At 37.1% G+C, this 23,885-nt stretch overlaps 1 protein-coding gene and 1 pseudogene across 2 annotated transcripts in view; one reads left to right on the top strand and one right to left on the bottom strand.

Moving 5' to 3' along the window:
• Positions 1-23,885, bottom strand: part of LOC129793390 (POU domain protein CF1A) — a 299,560-nt gene that overhangs the window by 135,248 nt on the left and 140,427 nt on the right. The window lies entirely within an intron of this gene.
• Positions 7,811-23,885, top strand: part of LOC129791525 (NADH dehydrogenase [ubiquinone] flavoprotein 1, mitochondrial-like) — a 38,915-nt pseudogene continuing 22,840 nt past the window's right edge.

The following is a 23,885-nucleotide window of genomic DNA, read 5'->3' as shown; positions in this document are numbered from 1 at the left end:
ACCATTCGGCATCACATCGGAGCATGTGTGGGGGAGGGTTGGGATATTAAGGATGGTCGATGAAAGATGAAGATGATTTAACGATTTCTTGTGGAGGCTCTCTGTATGGTGATGGTCATGAGACTGGCTTTTCTCGGGTGTTCTCATTAATATTTATGGACAATGGGATACGAGAGGGGGGAGCAAAATGAAGGGCAGAAAAAAAAAGAACAAGATACAGGAAGTCCACGATATACAATTCGCAAGGATCCGGGAGAAAAATCAAAGATTAAATAAATTCCACTTTTGTGTGTCTGAGGCAAAAATGATGAAATTGTGTTCTTTTCCTTCCCACACTGTATTCCTTCTCCGCGTACACCACCAGAGGGTCCATCCTCAACCAACTATCCACCATCGAAAGCGTACAACAAGAGTGCTATATTGCGTGCACTTAGGAGCCATTTTACTTTTCGCTTGGCTGATCATCTGAAAATAAAATAAAAATATATATATTTAGAAGAGTTTTGTTTCACTCCATTCTATAATATATATTTTTCTATTTTTATTATATTATTATGTACACGCTTCGGCTACGATGTATGGTTCTCTTTCAAGAACAATATTTAATTGAAACAATATTTTTTTTCAGTGTGAATAGACCGTCTTATCTTTGCCATCTAAAACTCATTTTCTCTCTACACATGATTCTTTTTTTCCCTCGCGAGTACTTCTTGTCGGCGTAGGTATTAAGCTCACCAAATCACAAAGCAAGAGACTATAGGAGTGTGACGTTAATTCTTCGCAGGTTTTTAGATTCTTTTATTGGAATTGTCGGGTTTTTTTTCATATTACACTTAAACAGCACAAAGAATAAGACAGAGATAGATTATAATGAATCAAATATGTAGTAAATAATTTACTTTTAAATTGCTTATTATTTTTTGGGAATTCCCTGTTTTTGAGAAGTCCACATACATATATTCTTCATTTCAAAAATTGGGATTTTCTCTGTTAATTGCAAAACTTAATTGAACTGTTTTTTTTTTCAAGTGATTATTGAATTGAATTGATTATAAAGGATTGATTAAGAAAATGTCATTTAAAATTTTAGACTTGATATTTTTTTTACTTCTTCAAGGTATGAATTTCCCTCTTATTCAAATTTCAAAGTTCTAGAGATTGTTTTTATCCTATTTTATTTAAGGAGATTCCAAGAGTTTTTCCGGTTTTTCCTAATGTTTCAAACTTGTTCAAAAATATAATAAAACAATGGAAAATAAATAAATGACGTAGAAGAATATTCCTTTGTCGTGACTTTTGCTTCCCTTTTTCGATTTTTTTTCTCGTGTCGGGGCATTTGGGTTGAAAAAAAAATATTATATAGAATTGTGGTTCAGAAGTCAACCGTCAAAAAACAATGGCCATTGCCTCAGTTGGATGCCAGAAAAGTGGAGTAATAAAAAGTATATGTATGTACTACTCTGAAAATTGCATGGTTGAATTGTTTTCGTGTGCAACACCCACCTCTCCCTTCGTCTACGTGCCCATCTTGCGAGCCACGATCACACCTCTGGAGTTGTCTTGAACTTGACCACATTTCCTAGCCATACACACCACATTGACCTCACTGCGATGCCTTAAAAAGGGGATGGAGGGATTTGAATGGGGAGAAGGGTGCGAAGGTGGGCTCTATTTAGCATAAAGAGAAACTGACTAATTGAACTCTCTGAATTCTCATTGAATTCTTCCTGCAATGAGTAGGGGGTGGGTTTCTTCATGTTCCCGCTCGAAGGGAAACTTCCGATAGGGTGGCAAAAAGTCCCTTTTCCCACACTACCTACATACATAATATGTATCTAACGTATGTAACTTTTATCTCCCTATGTTGATCTCTAGCGCCATCTGTTGCAAAGTCTTTTACTAGTGCTCCCCAATTTTCTATTAGGGGTTGCAACGGCAATCCGTGGGAAAGAAATACAAAAAGTCCGTGTAAAAAATGTTAAGGTAACTCAAAGAAAAAAAAAAGAATTTCACAATTTGATTTAATGCGTGAGAACTCTCTTGACAGATTAATAAATATTTTAATTAATGTGCGCGTGTGGGGAAAATTCACGATGCGGGGAAATCGTGACTCGAGGTAAGAAATCAAAATGAAAAACGTCTTTCTTTGCCCTCAAGGCATGAAAGAAAAAATATAGAAAATCATACTGTTGGTCAATAAAGCAAAAATTTTCCTCCAAAGGTGCAAAAGTGTCGCGCGAATAAAAATGTTTCGCTTCTGCAGTGAAAGAAAGAAAAAAAATGAAGAAGTTCATGTTGAGCAAGCCAAAACCAATTTCAAATGGTAATTTTGTTTGTTTTAATAAATAATAATTCGCTTTTGAATAATTTATGTACCGACAGTGTAATTCACTGTATGTAGTGTATTATAATGTACATAAGCAATAAAAAAAATGAAAGAAAAAAAATGGATGGCGCGCATTTAATTAGCCACCACTCGCATCACAATGTAACATCAAAGGAAGATATAGTTATTGTAATTTAATATTGTGTTAAATATTTGTTTTAATAATCACTCAAAGGTTTTCCTTCCTCTGCACTCTTTCAAACCCATTTTGCCATCTCTATTCCACCATTACTGCTTCTCTGCGTGAAATTAGTAGGTATACATATAGCATAATATTGGAGTGGCAATAAAATTCAAAAATTGTACGCCCATCATTTGCATAATTAATCGCATTTTAATTGGTGCAAAATGCATTTCTTTTTGCAACCATGAATTGCAACTTGCAACAATTGCAACGAATAATATTTTCATTTTGATTAAGATCAAATCTCTCGCCCATCTCTCATTAGATAATTAGTTTTCTCATCTAATGCACTTCTGTAGTGTTTGCAATCTGTTCTAAAATTAACCCAGATATGCCATATTGAGATTTTTTCTTTACTACAAAAAATAAATGACTCAGAATTAAATGTTATTTTAACGCTACGTATAATTTTGGGAATTGAATTTGAAAATTAAATTTTAAAAACAATCTCAAAAATTATGATTCAATTAAAATATGTTTATTATATTTAATATTTTATATTATATTTGAGTTAAAACAGAAATATTGATGGGAATTAGAGAAAGAAAAACATAGCATTTCTATTGCTTCTGTTTCACGTTATACTAAAGATTTTTTTTGGTTTCTTATGTTCTTCAGGTTCTTCATGATTTTTTCTTGGTTTCACATGTTCTGCGGAACTAAAAAAATGCAGGAAAGAGTCTTTAAACATTTTATAAAGGAAATATGCTAATAATTAATTCGTAAGATGCATTAACTTCTTTTTTATGCTTCAGAACTTTAATGAAAAAATGTAAATTTTCTTTCGCGACATCACTGACCCAATTTCTTTATTTTTCCAGACACTTGCTGAAAGGTTTCTCAATTTTGTGAAATTCTTGAACTCACTCCTACAACATTTAACTTCTTTCGCTTAACCTGAATAACGAATCTTTTTTACGGCAATTTCACGTGATATAAATTCGCTGTGAACAAAATATCTCTTTTTTTTTTACTAATTGAAGGTGAATTGCTCGTCTCACCGACGGTTTCTTTCGCACAAAAGTCAACTTCTTTTTTTTTGCTGTATGTGAATTTCCATCATCATCATCGTGTAAAAGCGTGGAGTTTCCTTCTTGAAAATCCCCAACGCAAAAGAACTGTGCTACCCGATGGTAAAACTTAACGCCATCGTCCATTTTTATTTAATTGTCTTGGACATCTTTTAACATGATTCTTCCCTCTGCCACATGAGGGAATTTTTAATTTATTTCCCTACAGTCTTTTAAACACATGAGTGAGTGTTTTGCCATTGTTGTTACATTCTCGTTGGTTGTTGTATTTTTTTTTCTCTTAACCTTCTTGTTCCACCGATGAATTTCCAACGATAGCACCCAGCGAGCCCCCCGACAATAGCAACAACAATAAGGAAAGAAAAACTTAGAGCTTCTAAAGGTGAAAAAAATGTGGCCATTCTAATCAAATATAGCACAGAATTACAAGTATTACTCACAAAATGGAGTGCATCGCTTCTTTATGGCTCTATTGCATGACGAGGTCATCCACCACGAAGAAATCTCCCGGGGAATTGTGCTGTGTGTGTTTTTCTTTTCTCTTACAAGCGATAATCATTAATAATTCTTATAATTTGCTTGTGAGTTCCCTTCGTGGACCTTTGCACTCATAAAACTCATTGACTAGAAAAAAAAATACCAAGCACTTGAGAATTCTCCCTCCTTCACATCTAGAGTAATTTTGCAATTTGTATGACAAGCTTTTTGCCTCTTTTTCTTCGCTTTCATGAAAGAAAAAAAATGCCGGTATTGCTCGAAAAATCGCATCTTATCTTTGTTGCCATTTGAGAAACTTGAGAACGAATTGCCCCTCTAATTGCGCGGCAAACGGGGGCCGAAGCACGAGATTCATTACTAAAACAAATAGTATGCAAAAAAGGTTGAATTTTTGCATATTGAGAGTGAAGGAAAAAAAGCTGTGTGTGTGTGTACATAAGACGAGGCATACAATAGGCTCCATTAATTTATTTAAATTTGTAAAATTCACCGTGAGACCGGCGGGAGACGGTTTGTGTTTGAAAATTTGACTAAATTCTGTCACACGGATAGATACGTCACACAGCGGAGCTTTGGGGGTGCGTGTGCGGAAGTTCCAAATCACCCGGCCACCCCATTTCGGTGGTTTTGAGCTTTTTTGCACCGCTCGCGCTTTCTCGAAGCGAGAGCAAGTGAGACGGCTGCGGTGAGACAGCATGTGGCGCCACTCATGAGCTCTCCCACTTGGCGCACTCCCCACACAGGCGCACGAGATGCGAGAGAGAGTGGGTGTGGGAGGCGTTACCGCGCAATCTCGGGGGCCTCGCAGAGCGAGACAAGGCGACAAAATGGCTGATTTCACGCATCTGCTGGAGACACCCACAGATGGCACCACCCGTACCATATGTAGCTCACTGCCGGTATATATAGCAAAAGACCCCATCGCGAGCTTTTCATTGCTACTGGTGTGGTGTACTCAAACATAGTACATACAACATATCAGGAGACATGCCCAAGAAGTCTGTTGTAATCTCTATCTCTATATTATGTTGATGAAAAAAATGCCCCTGAAAAGTTTTTCCTACACACCCTCAACTTAAATCTCCAGATGCTCCAAACAAATGTCACACACTCTGGAAATTCATGTAAATATCGAGGATTTTCCATATATTTATATATAGCGAAACACACCCGACGGTCTCTACAACATTTCCCCGCAATACCCAACCACCCTTTCCTCCTTTAGTGTAAAAGGGTTGGAGGTAGGACACCCCAAATTGTACATTGTACATATATAGAGAAGAGAAACCCAAATCACAAAAGGAGCGAGAATTTCGAGCAAACACATGGATTTGACAAGGTGTCTGATAAGCGAACAATTGAAAAAAAAGAAGAGAAGAGGAGGAAAACGAGAGAGAGAAAATCCCAACTTTTGCCTCCCTTTTTTTTCAGCGCTATGCAAATCACACCGGGTGGGCCATTGAGAGGAGGTAGGAAGAAGTAGGTAAAAAAAAACACGAAAGTTCCATAAAAGGAGCATAACATGGTAGTAAATAAAATCAAACCACCGCCACCAGGTTGTCATCAATAATTCGAGCTGACATTCAACACACAGCTTTTGCCCACTTCTCCCCTTCGGAGACTAAATTAATATTTTTTTCTTCTCACAAAACTATTTAAATAAAAGTTGTAAGTGGTTAATAAAACAAAATATTTAACTGAAGAAAAGGTCCCCAAAAAAGAAATGAAATTTTGCCGATGAGTGAACAAAAGGGTGAGTGGGGCTCATGACATAAAAATATTCACTTATTAGGTGGAATATACAAATAATTCTTTCTTGACTAACCATGTACAAAGGGGTATGTTATTGAGAAGAAGACTGTTTGCATAGAAGATGGACCAATAATTCTGAATAATGAATCTGATGGTGTTGTCAGGAGGTTTAAATTGAGTAAAATTTACAAGGTTTAGTAGATTTTCATTCAAAGGTCAAAACAAATTATTTCGAAACTTAAAATAAAACATTGAGAAAAAAAATGCATGTTTTAAAAACTCCAAACTTAAGAATGGACCTAAAATGTTAAAAAGAAAATTTTAAGCGTTAAAAAGAAAACGTCAAAGCGAAGAATAAAAACTTTAAATATTGGCAAAAGAGTGTCAAACGTTAAAAGAGAAATGTCAAAAAAGTGTCATTAAAAATTTAAAATAAAATCTGCAGTAACAGTTATCGAAATGAAATATGAAACGTTAGAATTGTGACGTCAAATAATAAAAATAAATGTCATTCGTCAAATAAATAAACGTCAAATGTTAGAATTACACAAAAAAGTCGGTTACTCGAGCTATGCAATTGCTGTTTCCTTTAACATTAGGCATATTTCAAATATCTTTAAATTTTGTACTGAAATTTCAAGATTTTAAGCGGATTTCAAGGGTTTCTTGGTCGCTGAATAAGACCCATTAATTCAATTTTTTTGTTAATTTGAATTCATTGCAGGAAAGTATCAAGTTTAGAAAATATATAAAGCCTGTTTTATGTGATTATTTTTTTGAAATTAAAATAAATGTACATTGATTTCGCAATGATGTCCCCCTTTTTGGTTTTTTTCTACATACTTACTGCCCTTGCTGATGATTTTGGGATAAGAAAGGGCCCCTGAGAAGAGAAATCAGTGAGAGTGGCAAGCAAAAAGGAACTTGAAGAAAAAATTCGTTAACCAAATAAAAATAAACTGACTTTGCACGCGACAATAAGAAATATTATTAATAAATCATATGGCAAATAAATGTGGAGCAATGGTGGGGAAAAAAAGAGATTGGAGAGGGTGGAAAAAAATTATCTTCCTCAGGAAATCTATTTGGGGTTCAAATACCAACACGATCCACCTGATCCGAAATCCCTCGACGGAATATTCTGCATTTTGCCACAAATTCCCTGTGAAAGCCTCGGATATGCTTTTGGGAGAAGTGCTGAAGATGGAGAAAAAAATGAACGCTCCAATTCGCGCTTCCTTGAAGCGGATTCCCCGGAGCTTCTTGTCTTTGTCATCATCGTAGCTGTGAGCTTATGGAGACACCCCACACCATTCTCTACTTGATAGGGAAATTGAGGGGTTTTACTGCTCATAAATGTGTGAATAACTTCAAAATGGATTCTGTAATATTTTATCAGATTTCTTATTATCGTGCTCCTTTTTCTCTTCATTGTATCAAACACACACCACCTCCCTTTGTCGCATACCCCCGCTTGTTGCGCAAACTTTTATGGTTGCGTTTCCTTTTCAAAAGATGGATATATTCTGTTGTTTGGCTGGTTGCACAAACATATACACAGCAGCCACTTGACAAAGCATTTTTGGTGAGATCGCACAAGTGTGTGTGTTGTAAGGGGAGCCTCGTCAGCGCCATAATTGGGGGCGATGTGCAATGGAAAAGCATTGCACTCGTCACCCCATTTATTGTGCTGACGAGGAACCCAAAAATTAATAAAACAGATGAAAGTATGAATAAAGAACTTAGTCGCACTAAATGAGTCTTTTGAATCACCTGGAACATTGCATGGCGATCCTGCCAGTTCCACATAAATTGTGAAAATTGAAAAAAAAAAAATCATTAAAAACTTTAAGTGTAGAAGTGAACAAATAGTAGTTCCACATAAATTGTGAACATTGAAAGAAAAATAAAATCATAAAAAAACTTTAAGTGCAGAAGTGAACAAATAGTGAATCCAGCATGGGGAACTATTGTACAGCGGAAAAAGAGGCCCTCAACAATCTACAACAGGGAGCCAACAATGCAATGAGTACAACCGTCGAGAGGCCCAACGTGTTCGAGCAACGTGAAGTGATCTATATAATCATCTTGGCCATCGGTGTCACCCTCCTCCTCCAGGCTGGTTGGAAAATCTGTTGGAAAAAACTGGAGGCCAGTAGACAACAAGTAAATATCGCCTAAGAGAGTCAACGCGGAGCCAACCAATACCCAACGCAGAATCAACGAAGATGCAACGTAGCCCCATCGCATAAAGCAGACAAAGAAAAGGATTAAGCTAAGTTTTTACATTATACATGGCCTTAAGCCAAAGTAATACCGATTTCCAAAGCGAAGTTAAACAATATTTAAGCGAACTAAAAAATATATGGACTAATTTGAAAAAAGATGGACCAAATAGACAACGAACAAAAAAGTTGATTTTAGAAAAACAAACTCGGATAAATGAAATTAGATTAAAAACAAGAGAGCTACTGAGCGGGAAATCTGTAGACTCTGAAATAATAAAAGAAAGAAAAAAGTACTTAGAAGAAAGCGACGAAATATTGAGAAATTCAAAATTAATAGCTGAAGAAGCAGAAATAAGTGAAGAAATATTGAATAATCCAAAAGAAAGAGCTGAAGAAGCAGAAGTAAATGAAATCCCAATCCCCAATTCAGAAAACCCTAATAAAATGTCGGTATTTGATATTAGAACCGCGGCCACTATTCTTCCATGTCTCGAAGACACAGAAGAAAGTGCTCACCGATTAATTGACGCGATTGAGATGTACAGCCTCGTCCTTGCTGCATCGGAACAAACATTGTTGATTAAATTTGTGTTGAAAACAAGACTTCCCCAAGGAGCCAAGCTCAAACTGAAAAATGAGTATACGAACGTAGAGAATTTAGTGCGTGACATCAAGAAATTTTTATTACCAATCAGATCACAAACGGCGCTGATGCACAATCTCTGCACAGCTAAACAAGGAAGTGACAGTGTTGAAAATTTCGCTAAACAAATCGAAGAAACGTTCATCAAATTGACAATCTCCCAAGCACAAGGAGATGATACTACACACTCTGTTTTATCCCACACCAATGAAAAAATCGCGATAAATTCTTTTGCCAATGGATTAAAAAGCAGTCAATTAGGAACTATAGTTAAAGCACGGAATTACGAAACCCTAAAAGAAGCAATCAGGGGTGCTCTAGACGAAGAGAGTACAAGAGGACAAAGTTCAGGACAGATTTTTCACGCAGAAAAGAGAAATTTCACGCCAAAACGCGGACGTGGAAACAATTACCGAGGAAGACCAAATCGCGAAAATTATAACAGAACAAATAATAGAGGACAATACAGAGGACAATACAGAGGACAATCTAGAGGACAATATAGAGGTCAGAATAGAGGTCAAAATAGAGGACAAAATAGAGGAAACGCTAGAGGAAATAGTAGGAATACAAATTCAAATCAGTCAATCCGAACCGCAGAAGAGGAAAATGAACCTTCTGTAAATACCCTTTGTGAAGACGAATACTTTAACGCATTTTTTGCTTAAACATGAATTATTTAAGAATTCTAGTACATAAGAAACAATTTCGCTTCCTCATCGATACAGGAGCGTCAATTAGCGCTATAAAGAGTGAATGTGTAACGAATGACATGCAAATAAATAAGACTAAGAAAATAAAAATAAACGGAATAAGTGGATCGACATTTTCACTGGGATCAGCAAAATTGAAATGTAGGTTGAGGAATGAATGTTTTGATCACGAATTTTTAATACTAAGCACTCCAATTAATAATGCAGACGGAATTTTGGGCACAGACTTTCTTACAAAATTTGCAGCACGCATTGATTACACAACAGGCAATATTTCGATTAAATTGGACAAACAAAATCTTATTTTACCAATGGAAGCATCTGATGAATCCCTAAGTATGACTGTGGCAACTGATGTAAGAATCCCAAGCAGATGCGAATGTGTGAGATATATAAGAACAAATGCAACAAAAGAATGTGTAATATTAGGGAATGAAGTAGAAAAAGGTGTGTTTGTAGCAGGAATGATTGCGAAACCTATGAATGGCAAAATACCTATAAGATTTTTGAATGTGCGTGCGGAAGAGGTAATTATTAATAACTTTCAAACAGAAATACATGACGCAGACGATTTTACTGTAGGAGATTATGGTAAAGGGTACAACTCAGCAAAGAGAGTTGATAAGTTATTCAAATCATTAGAATTAGATTATCTCACAGGAGAAGAAAAGAAAACGATTAGCGATATCTGTAAAAAATATGCAGACATATTTTTTGTCGAAGGAGACAAACTTGACGTTACTAACGTATTACAACAAAAAATCCATCTAAAACCCAACACAAAACCAGTGTATGTAAAGCCCTATCGCCTGCCTCAGTCCCAAAAAGACGAAATACACCGTCAAATCCAAAAACTCCAAAAAGACGGCATAATAGAGGAGGCAAGGTCATCCTGGTCATCACCACTTCTTTTAGTCCCAAAAAAAGTTGATAAAAATGGAAACAAAAAATGGCGACTCGTGATAGACTATAGACTACTTAATAAGACAATTGAAGACGACAAATTTCCGCTACCAAACATAGTAGAAATTTTAGATTCGCTGGCTGGTGCGATCTACTTCAGCCACCTTGACCTATCCCAAGGTTATTATCAGCTTAAATTGCAGCCGGAAAGTAGGCCTGTAACGGCATTCACTACGGACCGGGGGCAATATCAGCTAACACGACTACCTATGGGGCTAAAAATTAGCCCAAGTTGCTTTTCCCGTTTAATGACAATCAGTATGGCAGGGCTAAATTATGAGGCCTGCCTAGTTTATCTCGACGACCTAATAGTCTTTGGAAGAAATTTAGAGGGTCATAATAAAAATCTTATCAAAGTCTTCCAAAGACTACGCGAGGTGAATTTGAAACTCAATCCGGAAAAATGTGAATTTTTAAAAAAAGAAATACTTTATTTAGGACATAATATAACCTCTGAAGGCATTTTTCCCGACCCTGCAAAAATAGAAGCAATGAAAAAATACCCTGTCCCACAAGATGCCGATGCAACAAAGAGATTTGTAGCATTTGCAAACTATTACAGAAAATTTATACAAAATTTTGCCCATATAGCAGCACCACTTACGAATCTAACGAAAAAGAATGTACAATTTATCTGGACAGATGAGTGTCAAAAGGCATTCGAAACATTAAAACAAAAACTAGTAAACCCACCGATACTACAATACCCCGACTTCTCAAAAGAAAACACCTTTGCAATTCATACGGACGCGTCTGGATTAGCGATAGGTGCAGTACTTAGCAACAAAGATGGTAAACCCGTTGCATATGCAAGTCGTACTTTAAATAAAGCCGAAGTAAACTACGCGGTCCCAGAAAAAGAACTATTAGCGATAGTGTGGGCAGTAAAATATTTTAGGCCATACATCTACGGGCGAAAATTTATAGTCTATACTGACCATCGGCCACTGGTCAGCCTATTTAGTATAAAAAACCCATCAAGTAGACTCATGAAATTCAGACTTATACTGGAGGAATACGATTTCTCAGTGATTTATATCCCAGGAAAGAATAATGTAGCAGCAGATGCTTTGTCAAGAATCGAAGTCACATCATCAGACTTAAAAGCCATAAAAGAATCGCAAATATTCGTCACCACGAGAGCAAAAAAACGAAAGGAAGAAATGGAAAATAAAGACAATTTAAACGAAAATAACACGTCATTTGACCCAACGGTAGTAGAAATTTTGAAAAAGCCAAATAAATCGATAGAATTACGCGTTGTAGAAAAAATTAACTTTAACGAGATTAAAGGAAAAGAATGCATCGCGGATAAGAAGAGAACTGTCGTATACGTTCCTTCTAAAAATATAATCTTCTTGACTCTAGATACTCCGGCAATGCTGACACGAGATGAAGTGTTGGGAGTACTAGATAAACTTTGTAAACAGGAAAGCATAAAGGAATTAATTCTAATCAAAAACCCCGGGAACGAATTAGTTTCAGACTTCCTTGAAAAATTAAAAAGAAAAGAAGCGCGCACACTCCTTAAAAACGTACGTATACTCATCTTAAAGGGAGTAAAAGTAATAAAACAGGAAGATAACAAATTGCTAATTTTGAATGAATTTCACTTACTACCGAGCAGCGGGCATGCCGGAATAAACCGAATGTATAACAATATCCGAAAAAGCTACTATTGGAATGGCATGCGGAAAGACGTCGAAAATTTCGTAAAATGCTGTGAAAAATGCCAAAAATTCAAGCACTCCCAACCCACAAAAGAAAAACTAATCATTACTACTACTGCTTCAACGGCGTTTGAAAAAATTTATATGGATTTAGTAGGACCATTTGAAAGAGATAACAATGATTATGCGTATGCATTGACATTACAATGTGAACTTACCAAATATATTGAAGTATACCCACTAAAAACTAAAGAGACAGCGGAAGTAGCAAAAAGCTTTGTTAATAATTTTGTATTACGTTATGGCATTCCAGATATTATTGCCACTGACAAAGGAAAAGAATTTACTTCCAATATTTTTGAAGAAATATGTAAATTATTAAAAATGAAGAAACTGTGTTCCACGGCATACCACCACGAGTCGATTGGATCTTTAGAGAATACCCATAAGTCTCTGGGAGCATTCCTAAGGATGCAAGTCGATGAGTATCCGGGTTCGTGGAGTACATGGTTACCTTTTTGGAGCTTCTCTTTTAACACGACAGTGCATACGGAAACGAAATATGCTCCGTATGAGCTGGTTTTTGGTAAGAGATGTAAGCTACCATCAGGGTTAGAAAGAGTAGATCCCGTCTACAATTTTGAAAATTACGCTCTTGAGTTGAAGTACAGACTTCAGAGAGCTCATGAGGACACAAAAACAAATCTATTAAAATCTAAGAAAAAAAGAAAAGAAAATTATGACAAAGTCACAAATCCAAAAGATTTCAATATTAATGACAACGTTCTAACAAAAAGAGAATGTAGTTCAAAATTAGAGGCACTTTTTGAAGGGCCATACAAAGTCCTAAGGGTGGAACACCCAAATTTAATTATATTAAAAAATAACAAAGAATATACAATACATAAAAATAGGTGTAAATTATTCCATCAAGTAAACTAAATATTTAAATAGCTATTGCAAAGGTCACTATAACAAAAAAAAAATTAATAAATAAATAATTAAACAAAAAAAAAACTAATTAAATAAAATCTAAAATAAATAAATTTATGTAGAATTTAAATTTTATTGCAAAGATCACCTTCAAAATAAAAAATCAAAATAAAATAATATATCTATAGAAAAATTATGTATTAATAATAAATAATTTTTTTTTTAAGTTAAGGGGGTGATGTAAGGGGAGCCTCGTCAGCGCCATAATTGGGGGCGATGTGCAATGGAAAAGCATTGCACTCGTCACCCCATTTATTGTGCTGACGAGGAACCCAAAAATTAATAAAACAGATGAAAGTATGAATAAAGAACTTAGTCGCACTAAATGAGTCTTTTGAATCACCTGGAACATTGCAGTGTAATAAAATTTGCATAATTCGCCACATATACACGTACATTATCATCCCCTATATGTGAAAAAGGGGTGAAGTGAGGCATTTCACTCTCTCTCAACCCCCTGAACGCTTGAGGGATGAACAAGATCCCCGCAGAAACAATGTAATCCCACAAATTTGCCCCCCAAAAATCATACACCCAACATCTCGGGCTCAAGTAAAAAAAAATAGAATGGGAGAAAATCGTGTAGAAAAGAGAGGAAAAGGAATGAATTTCGAAAATTTATGGGCGGCAAAAGCTACTCTTTGGAGACTGCAGTGCATCACATGCGGGGTTTGGGGTGCGTCTGCGAAAAGTTTCTCACACCCCATAAACTCAATTTGCACCCTCTCTCCAGCTCTCTCTCGGTCGGGAATCATCTGCAACGCCAAAACATGGACCGAAGAGAAAGCTCCCCATAAGCTCTGCCTTTGGGCTTTTGTGTATTCATGCATCGTCCACTGTGAGCGCTTTATGCTCACTCAGGGGTGGAAAACTACGCTGAATGTAAGTTATATGTATATGAAGATTTTTTTCTAAATAAAATTAAATCAGAAAATACTGATAAAGTTAAATCAATTACTTACACATATATTAGAATAAATTTGATAAATATTTTGATCCAAAATTGCGAAGAAGTACTTCACGAAGTTTTATTTTAACTCAAATCTACATAATGAAAACACATTGTTGACCCTTTCATAAATTAGTTCTTATGAATTATTATTGAAATTTTTAATCATGAAACATATTTTTTCTTAAATAATTTTGATGAAGTGCAATACTTCTGCCTAGCTATTCGCCTCTTTGTTTTTTTTTTTATTCTTGAAAAATTCCACGCATTCTTTCCGCGAAGCTTTTTTTTTGCTTACACCCGATAATTCCTGAACTTGGAGTTTTCCCAAAAAATTGCTAGTGGTAGTGGTTTGCCCTGCGCGTGGTGCAGAAGTGTACAAAAAAACCGAGATGACGACTGACAGAGAAAAATTATGGGGAAGATCAACAACAAAACGAGTAAATCAATAAAAATGGCTGTAAAATATGTCTTTCCTTCCGCTTCAACTTCCTCTCGAACAAGCATTTTCGTGTCGGCGAATGAAACATGCTACTTTGCCCTGTTCTAATGTCGACATTAGCTCATGGCTTCAGTACTCGGAAGTTTATACCAAGCGATTTTTGGCTGCCATAGCTCACGCTCCCGACAGACCCCTACTATGTATACGATTAATGTCCCTTAAAGGAAAGGGGTGGAAAGAAGGGGTTATTTAGTGGAAATATCCAATTTATTTGGGGAGTAGCTAAGTTTGCAAGAAGTTTTATGATGAAGAGAATTTTTTGTGATTTTCTGTGATTTTTTTTAAGACGATGAGCTCTCGCGAAGTACACGCGGCAATGCCAAATGATTGCAGTTATTCCTGTGCTCTCGATCCTAATGATTTGATTGAATTCTCCTCCTGACTGGGTGGTCAGGGCGAAGGGGGCTTCCCGGTGGTCTCTCTCTCGAAGTGGCGTTGCTAGGAGACGCGGCGCTTGCGCCAAATTAAATTTTAACCCAAGGAGTCAATCCCTCGACGAGCGATAGAGAGCCATATATAGTCGAGAGATCCTTGGCGGGGGCTGCAGTGCTACAAACACACACCACTTTTTCTTTCACCACCCCCTAAATCTACCACCAAGACCACCCATGGGGAGAGAGAGCAATGGAGAAGTATAAAATCACCATTACAACACTGTAAATCCCTCATCGACAATGATGACGTGTATACCATCCCTGTGCCACCTTTTACCATCCCCCCAAAATCTCCCAAGTGCTTTGTCCCCTTTACGCCATGACATTGCAATTGTAGATAGTAGCGAAGAACTTAAGGAGAGCATACAAACCCATAGCAACTCAAGACGACGTCTTCGAGTGCACTAATCAATGCATATATATATATATAGGTACTCTGCCTGGGCTAGGAAATCCTCAAATTCAATTTTAAACACGAAGATGCAATTATTTGCAGTGAAACGTGATGGTCTCCCCGAAAAGCCCCCGCGCACCCACGCCGCTTTATTTGTGTGCATAAGGATATTTATGTATCATTCACACAAACAAATTTTGCGAGAGTCCCCGATACAACTCGGAAAATTCATTCAGTCCCCGAGGGTGCAGTGGGGGACAGGGCATTTGCATAAATATTATTTATGCACGAATGACCAAAAGCCAAATGCCAAAATTTAATGCGTTTCCATACCCCACCCCGGTGGTGCACCCCCACCCCATCCACAAAATGCAATTTCTCTATTTCATTCCAGGGAATGGTGTGGAGAGTTTGTCTTTGGGACACTTTTGATTTGCAAAAATCACCAACCCCCATTTATTTCGGCTGTGATGCTTCATTTGCGATACACCACAAACTTCCACTAATGCATCGAAATGGATATATGGTCGGGGGTTGGGTGGGATTTTGATGACATGCTCAAATTTTATTTAGTATACAGTCCATCGTTATGCATGGAAAACAAATAAATGGCAGATTGAGGACTAGGTCAGGCTTTTGATGGTTTTTGTTGAAGTTAAATATTTTGCGGATATATTTCTTTGGGAAATGAATTCAAAGCATTTTTTTAAAGTTTTACTTTCATAATTTTGAGATTTTTGTATTTATTTTTTTTCAATCCTTTGAAAACAAAGCTACTCAAGGAACTAAAAATATTTAGTTAAAGTATTCGGCCCTGATTTGGCTTTCAATAGGTACTGCCAGCAAAGAGTTAACAATATTTTCTTCGTAGCTATTAAAATACATTTTTCCAGGGGCTTGCAATCTAGATTACTAACTCTACTCTACTTTTCTCTATAGGTGCTCAATAATTTATTTTATTTTTAAAAAAATTCTGAAAGTTTTTAGACAACATTTTTTAAACATTTTCTAAAACTTTTTATAATAAATTCAATAAATAAAAAAAAATTATACCTATACCTATCATTTTATACGTAGGTATAGTATAAAGAAAAACTCTATTGATTTATCTCTTTCAAGTGAAAATCTAGGTGATAAATTTATTATGCAAAAAAAATCACCCGTTCTTACGCAATTATCGATTGAACTTACAAATCTAATCAAAAGAAGACCTAATTCAACCCACGAATCGTGACAAAACAACCCCAACCCCTGAGCCCTTACACTTCATATTGACTCCACCACCACCCCCGCTTAAGAGTTCAATGTCAGTGGAAGTATCCTGGGCGAGTGTGAAAACAAGAAATGCGTTTTGAGTTCAACATACCCCAAAAATTTGCATTCACCCCCAGAAGCAGGCACCCACCCTCACCACGGGCGGATGAGGGTTGCATTTCATTGTCACCCAGTGTACGCGCGTCACACATCCCCATTATAAATCGATGTCAGTGTTCTCTGGGTACACACATTTGTACCCGGCGACCGCCATTTTGTCATGCAAGGGAGCGACGCTCGTTGAGGAGCTTTCATACATTTTACATGAGCTCGCTGTGCGACTCCCCCGCACCGGGACGCCGTATACGGGTGAGGAGAGAAAAGAACAGCTGCCCGTCCTCATTATTATCCCGAATCGGTATCTCTCCACCTCGGGTGTGCGTTTGTATTGCAAATTCCACAGACGGGGATAATGGCTAAAGAATACTCCCTTTGCCCCTGTATGTGTGCTACGAGACAGTGTGGTGGACTCCATAAATCCCCACTTTTGGAGGGCACGACAAGAATCCTGTGTAGTCTTTTTCCCAACTTTCTCTCAAAGCTTTAAATGCGCAAAAAAGCCTAAAGAGGAGTATCCTGGAAGAGACGAATTTTGAGGACATTTCTGTATGTGTGTCTCCATTCCAAAATACCATTTTAGTGGATATTTTGAATGCCATTTATTGGAGAAAAATCTATGGGGGTTACATGTAGTACTAAATCCTTATACTCTGCTAGAGTTTTTCCGAAGATTTTTCTACGGGAAAATTACGAAAGGATTGTCTTATCCTTTTTTGTGTAATTAATTTAAAAAAAAAAGTTTAATGGAAAATTATGTATAAAGGTATATATTAAGGGGTGATATGTTATAGTGGGAAACTTATGGCTAATTGAATATATTTTTTGTTTATTTTTATTTATTTCCTTGATGAAGAGAATGTCATTTTCTCAAATTATTAAATTTTCATATTTTACAAATTTAATTTAATTTTTTTCCTTTACAATGAAATTCAGATAAATCTCAATGTTCAAAGAGTTTTCTACTGCAGGATATATATTATGAAAAAAGCTCCCAAATTCTTTAACGCTATATATTTTTTTAAAAAAAAATGCTGCAAGGTCAATCCTAAGGGTCATAAGGACATAAATCCTAAATATCTCACAACTTTGAGCGTCCTTTTTCAAAAGAGGACCTTTATTTTTTCCACACGTTACTTTTCGCGTAATTTATTTCCACTCGTGCTGCAGGAAGCTCCTCAATGGTTGTCTACATTGGTGTGTGTTCGTATCTCGATTTGTTCAGTTGAAAGTGAACCACATTTTGCTGTTGCTAAAATTTGCATGCAGAACTACGTTGTCTCTCGCCCTCTGAACACATACGTCACGACTAAGGTCAGGATGCCGGAGGGATAATCGGGTGCTGTAAAAGATTTTTATGACGAATCATTGCTGTTGCTCTTTTTTTTACGCCATCGCGTTTTTAAGGGAGATTTACCTATCTTTCAAAATCTTTAGCGAGTTTTTTTTGTCGATGGATCAATTAAAAATTCAGGATTTTCATCATAATACTTGGGAAGGAATGATGAAAAAAAAATGAATTCCATACTTTCGATTTCCATTCCCTAAAGGATAATAATAAATAAGTTCGGTATATAGAAGAAAGTTGTGCATGAAAAATTGGCGGATGGTGAAGAAAAGAGAATTTTATGGTCACATTTTTGAGTTATGTTCCAGTGATTTTTTTCTTTTCTCCGCCGCGACGCATGAGGAGGATTGTATAGTATATCAGTCTGTTCGATTGTAATCGAAAGTTTTAGCTTTCTGGATCACTGAAAGATGATGTTGGGAAATTTATATTTCTATTTTCACTGTCCCTGGCGACAGAATTATTTGCATTTTTTTGACTTATGGGGGTGGATTTATTTTGCATTTTTTTTTCCAAAATGCGTGTCATATAAACCAAATGCGTGGGTGAAACTTCTTCGGGACTATTTGTGTGAGTTGAAAATGTGGACAAAGCTCAGGGGAAAATTGAAAAACTTCCTTCTTATTCACATGGGGTGACTTTCATCATTACATTTTGAGAGATTTCTCCGGCTTCTCCCCAAAAAGTCTTCGTGTATGAAAAGGGGTGGGTGGATGTTGGAGTATCATTAAAATATCTTAATTCTCTCGCATAAACCGTGACAGACTCATTACGAAATGTTGTCTCTAAATTCTCCATACAGTATATGGGAGCTTTTATATGTGAGCACAAGTAATAAAACTTGGTACATGGCAGTGATTATGCTGCCAAACACTCAAAATTTTCCCTTTATAGCAATTTGCGCGTTGTACCAGCGGCGGGAGGATCGTATCAAAAGCGCCTCTCCGCGTGACAAAACGATATCCCAATTTGAATCACACACAATCCAGAAGCCAGAAGATTCTAATCATTACCATATTTGTCGAGTGACGCGATTAGGAGACGACGACGACCTAATTAAAATCGATTCCGACAAAGGAACTCCGCATGAGGAGGGCCAATCAATTAAATTTGGGTGGCCCCCTCTATCTCACCTCTCACTCTCTTTCGTTTTCAGCCCCATATCGTTGAAGAACTGAACAAGTAAGAAAAAAAAACCACGAAAAACTTCCATATCCGGTCACCACACAATCTCCGAAACGAGCCTCCCTGATCCAATTCATTTGGGTAATGTGAGCTCTTTTATTTCTTCCAATGTTACTCGTCGTATTTTTTTTTTCTTGCCCGCAGAGATTTATCTCTCCCGCCGTATACCTCATTTAAATACTTCTCATTCTGGGGGATTCATTGATGAATTTTTCAGACTATGAGCCCACACGGAGGAAGGGATGTGTGTGCAATGCTGAAAGTTTCAAATTTTATTTATCTAATTTAAACTTTTCGGCACATTCTAAAATTGGACTTTTTTAGTTTATTTTAGGAGTTCTATTTCTGATTTAATTTATTTATGTGACACACACAAATTTATTTATTTGTTTTATGGTTAAGCTATTTATGCTCTAAATACGTCTACTGGTCATCTTATCCGAAAACCCAGAATTCTGATTCTACGTAAGTGTGATAAGTTTTGTTTCATTTTTGCATCCAATAATAAATTCATAAAATTCCATAAAATTATAGAAAAAAAGTTTTTCAAAGTAAGACTGAATCTCACACTTAAACCATAAAAAGTTTTTTTTACAGAAGAACTTACGAAATTAGGATAAACTTTCGCTAGAAGGCATAAGAAAAAAAAAGTCAGGAATTTCATAAAATCACGAAGTGCATAGTGCAAGATTTTCGATAATTTTACTAAATGTCCAAGCGATGGAGGCAATTTGCGACGTTGGTTGTTGCAAAAGAAGGAAAACTTCTTGCAGAGAGTACAGAATCATACACACACCTCGTACCGTGTGAAGTGTTGGAAGAAGAGTTTAGAATGCGACCCATAAGATCCGCAGCGAGTGTTAATTAGAACGTTTTAATTGCGTGATGAGAGAGCTTCATTAAGCTCGTGAATTCGACAAACTCACGCGCGAGCAGATAAGCAAATCGAGCTGCGGATAGGCCCCAAGTTGGGAAATATGCAATCCCCTTTGACTTGTTAAATTAAGTCCCCATCCATTGGTAATTGTTTTAGTTTTTTTTTAGTGAGATTCACAACATTTAAGTCGCTTCCGAAGCGATACAAACGCCGATATCTCCCGGTCTGTGCGGAATCATCGTGCTCTTGTTGTGTGCACCCTCCACCTGTTCCCCTGTCCCCCAAACGTGAACTTCTTCGTGGAGGAGATGTGGTCCCTAATGGAGCAACACCGCGAAGATGCGGTCAAGGTGGTCGTTTTGTTCCTTTTTCTTCTTCTGCGGGTGATTTCTTTTTGCTGTCGATGCTCGCGCTACTTGGGAAAAGTTATGTACTTCCATCGTCTCCTATGCTTCGCCAATCTCCTTCAACTTCTTCATTCTTGTTGCACAAACCATACAAGGTACAGAAGGATCAGAATGGTACGGTGTGTGCAAAATAATAAAAATTCACAAAAATTTTTCGGGTAGGAATGGAAGAAAAGAATGGAATGCCCAAAAAGCTCCACACTCTGTGTGCATTCACGAGGCTCTACGAGGTTTATAAATGAAATTCAGCTGTCTATCGCATGGTCATCAATCAATCCGTCAAGATGGTAAAACCGCCACAGCTACCGTTTTCCCATTCGTGACTTCTTTTGTGAACACGCACAATCCCATGTCTGGGATTTTTCGGTGGCATCTCCCCCGTCCCTGGACCGCAACATCTTGCGCAACAAGAGAGTGGACACGATGGGTCTCATTGGAAGCATTGGAACAACGCTGTGTTTGTATGTTAGTTTGAATGGTATGCATTCCTCCCTATCATCTCAAATTTTCTTACCACATTTTTTTTTTACATTTCACCCGCACTGAATTGAAATTTTATGGACATAGGATCGAATTATTATTTGTGATAAATAATTTATTTTTCTATAATTTTTTTTAAGTTTTGCAGTTTTATTCAAAATTTTAAAACTTTCTGAAGAAATGGTTAAATTTTCTATTTTAGAATTTCTCTCTGATGAATATTGGCTATCAAATTTCACAAGACCCATTGAATTATATCATCTGCGTCATATTTCCTTGTTTCAAAAGCAAATTCCCTTCTTGACACTTTCGAGAAAGGCGACATATCTCGAGGGAATCACATCGCACCCATTTTCAATTTTAGGTGTTCATTTGGGAATTAAAATAAATAAATCCAATAAAATGAGCGTGTGGGTGGAGGAGAGTGCAAAATGGAATTTGAACATCACACGTTTTCTAATTAACCATCCCCGAGGGATGATGTACCTCCCATACTTTGCCCCGAAGCCACCCCTGTATGATTTTGAGGATTATATGCCACACATAACCCTCTCTTGTACGCAATGATGGCGCATTTGATAACATACTTAATTTTCGAGTTATGTGAGAAAGTGCGTGAACAATTAATAAGTCCGTTTGATGTGCAAATTTATGGGATCGATATGTTGAAGTGTGGTGTGGGTAGGTGCTGGATGTATTATTATTATTATTATTATTATTATTATTTATTTCCAACAAAAATTTAGGGTCTGTCCCTCTTACAGTATTTTGTTGTGAAAGAGAAATTTAAAAAAAAGAAAATGAGCAATAACGAAAAGAAAAAAGAATTACAAAAAAAAGAAAGAAAATAGAAAAAATTAATAATTAAGAAAAAAAAATGAAAAAAAATTGCAAATGTAAAAAAAAAGAGGTACTAAACTGGATCCCAGTCGCGCAAATAATGTCCCCTAATTGACTCGATGGAGATCCTCGCCACTCGAGGGAGCGCATTGTACAAAGAAACTCCCTGGACGAAGAGATTTTTATAGAAAAGGTCAATAGATGAGGTAGGCACCATAAGGCATTCTCTTCTGGCGGATGTGCCCCGAGTAAGAAGTGACGAAAGGTACTCAGGGGTATTGCTTCTCAGCAGCCGATATATGAAAATGACAACCCTCATTTTAAGATAGTCTTGGATGTCACACCCAACAAGCGCATCACGAAAACGAGATACATGATCACGCGAGCGTAATTGAAAAACATATCGGATGCAATTGTTAAAAGCCACAGACAAGTGCCTCAATGACTCACTATCCATTGAGAAGAAGAGTTCCGCTCCGTATGTAAAGAATGGGATAAGAAGAGCTTTAGCAAGAATAAGTCTAGTTACTTTGGGTGTGTAGTCACTGAAGCGTCTTAGGGAGAACAGAGAAAAATTAACTTTACGACAGATTGCACTGACCTGGTCTGACCAAGAGAGTGTAGTGTTGAAGAAAATTCCTAAGTTTTTCACAGAATTTGAGAAAGCAATTAGCTCACCGTTAAGGAAAAGAGGCTCTGTAGCGATGATTTGAGTTCGTCTGTGAATCACTAGTGCCTGGGATTTTTTAGCATTGAGAGCTAGACCATTAGAGATGGACCACTGATGAATACGATCAAGATTGTAGTTAATGAGTTGAAAGGCTGGAGAAGAGTTTGTAGGATCACCTTCTACATATATCTGAAGATCATCTGCATAGAGATGGTAGGAGCAGTTAAACAGATGGGACGGAAGATCGTTTATAAACATCGAAAAGAGCAAAGGCCCCAGGATGGATCCTTGGCCGATGCCACTTTTGAGCATAAGTTTAGTGGAAAATTCAGTCCCAAATTTGACAAACTGCTTTCTATCAGTGAAATAAGATTTTAGCAGTGAGACAGCAGAAGAGGAAAAATTAAAAATATTCTTTAGTTTGTGACAGAAGAGATCATGTGGAAGACTATCAAAGGCTTTGGAGAAGTCAAGAAGGACCAAAATTACAAATTTATTTTCATTTAGTGACTTAGCTATGTCATAGTTTATCTTTAGGAGAGCAGTTGTTGTGCCGTGCTGAGGTCTAAATCCGGATTGGAATTTTGAAAGTAGATTGTGTGTCGAAAGATGAGAAGAAATCTGGTCATGAAGCACGGACTCGAAAGCCTTACTCAGCGAGGGAAGTAAACTTATAGGTCTGAAATCAGAAGTATGCTTAGGATTAGAAGTTTTCGGAACCGGGATGACCATTGCGAGCTTCCAAGAGGCAGGATAAGAGGAGGTAGTGAGAACTTGATTAAAAATATCAGTGAGTGGCAGAAGAATAGCAGGTAGAATCATTCTTACAAACGCAAGGGAAAGCCCATCACTTCCCAATGCATCAGATTTCACACGCCGAACCGCCATAATAACATCATTCTCAGAGACACAGCAGAAGCTGAAGCCGTCAGAAGGCGCACTGTCCAAGGAGGTAGTAGTAACCAAGGCAGGTATACCTGAAGCCCGAGCAAAGTGAGAATTAAGATCTGTAGCAGTAATAGTGACTCCCGATGGGGTACCCACTGTCGGCTTGAGACCAAGTTTAGAAATGTTTCGCCAAAGTGTACCAGAGGGAAGGTTGGGATCTAAGCAGCGAGAGAAGTAATTCTTTTTTAACTTACGAATGAGATTTCTCACACGGTTTCTCAGCTTGCAATAACGAGCCCTATGTCTTGGAGAATTTGTCCTACGAGATTTAGAGAACATTCTGTCGCGTTTTCGCATGAGATTAATGCAAGACAAATTAATCCAAGGGGTAGCAGATGAACGAACTAGGGCACGCTTCTTAGGCACCAAACCCTCATATAGATCAAGCACAAGGTCAGTGAAAACAGACACCCGCTCAG

Source organism: Lutzomyia longipalpis, chromosome 3 (assembly GCF_024334085.1).
Source record: "Lutzomyia longipalpis isolate SR_M1_2022 chromosome 3, ASM2433408v1".
NCBI classification, from domain to species: domain Eukaryota; kingdom Metazoa; phylum Arthropoda; class Insecta; order Diptera; family Psychodidae; genus Lutzomyia; species Lutzomyia longipalpis.
This window is presented reverse-complemented; position numbering and strand designations above follow the sequence as displayed.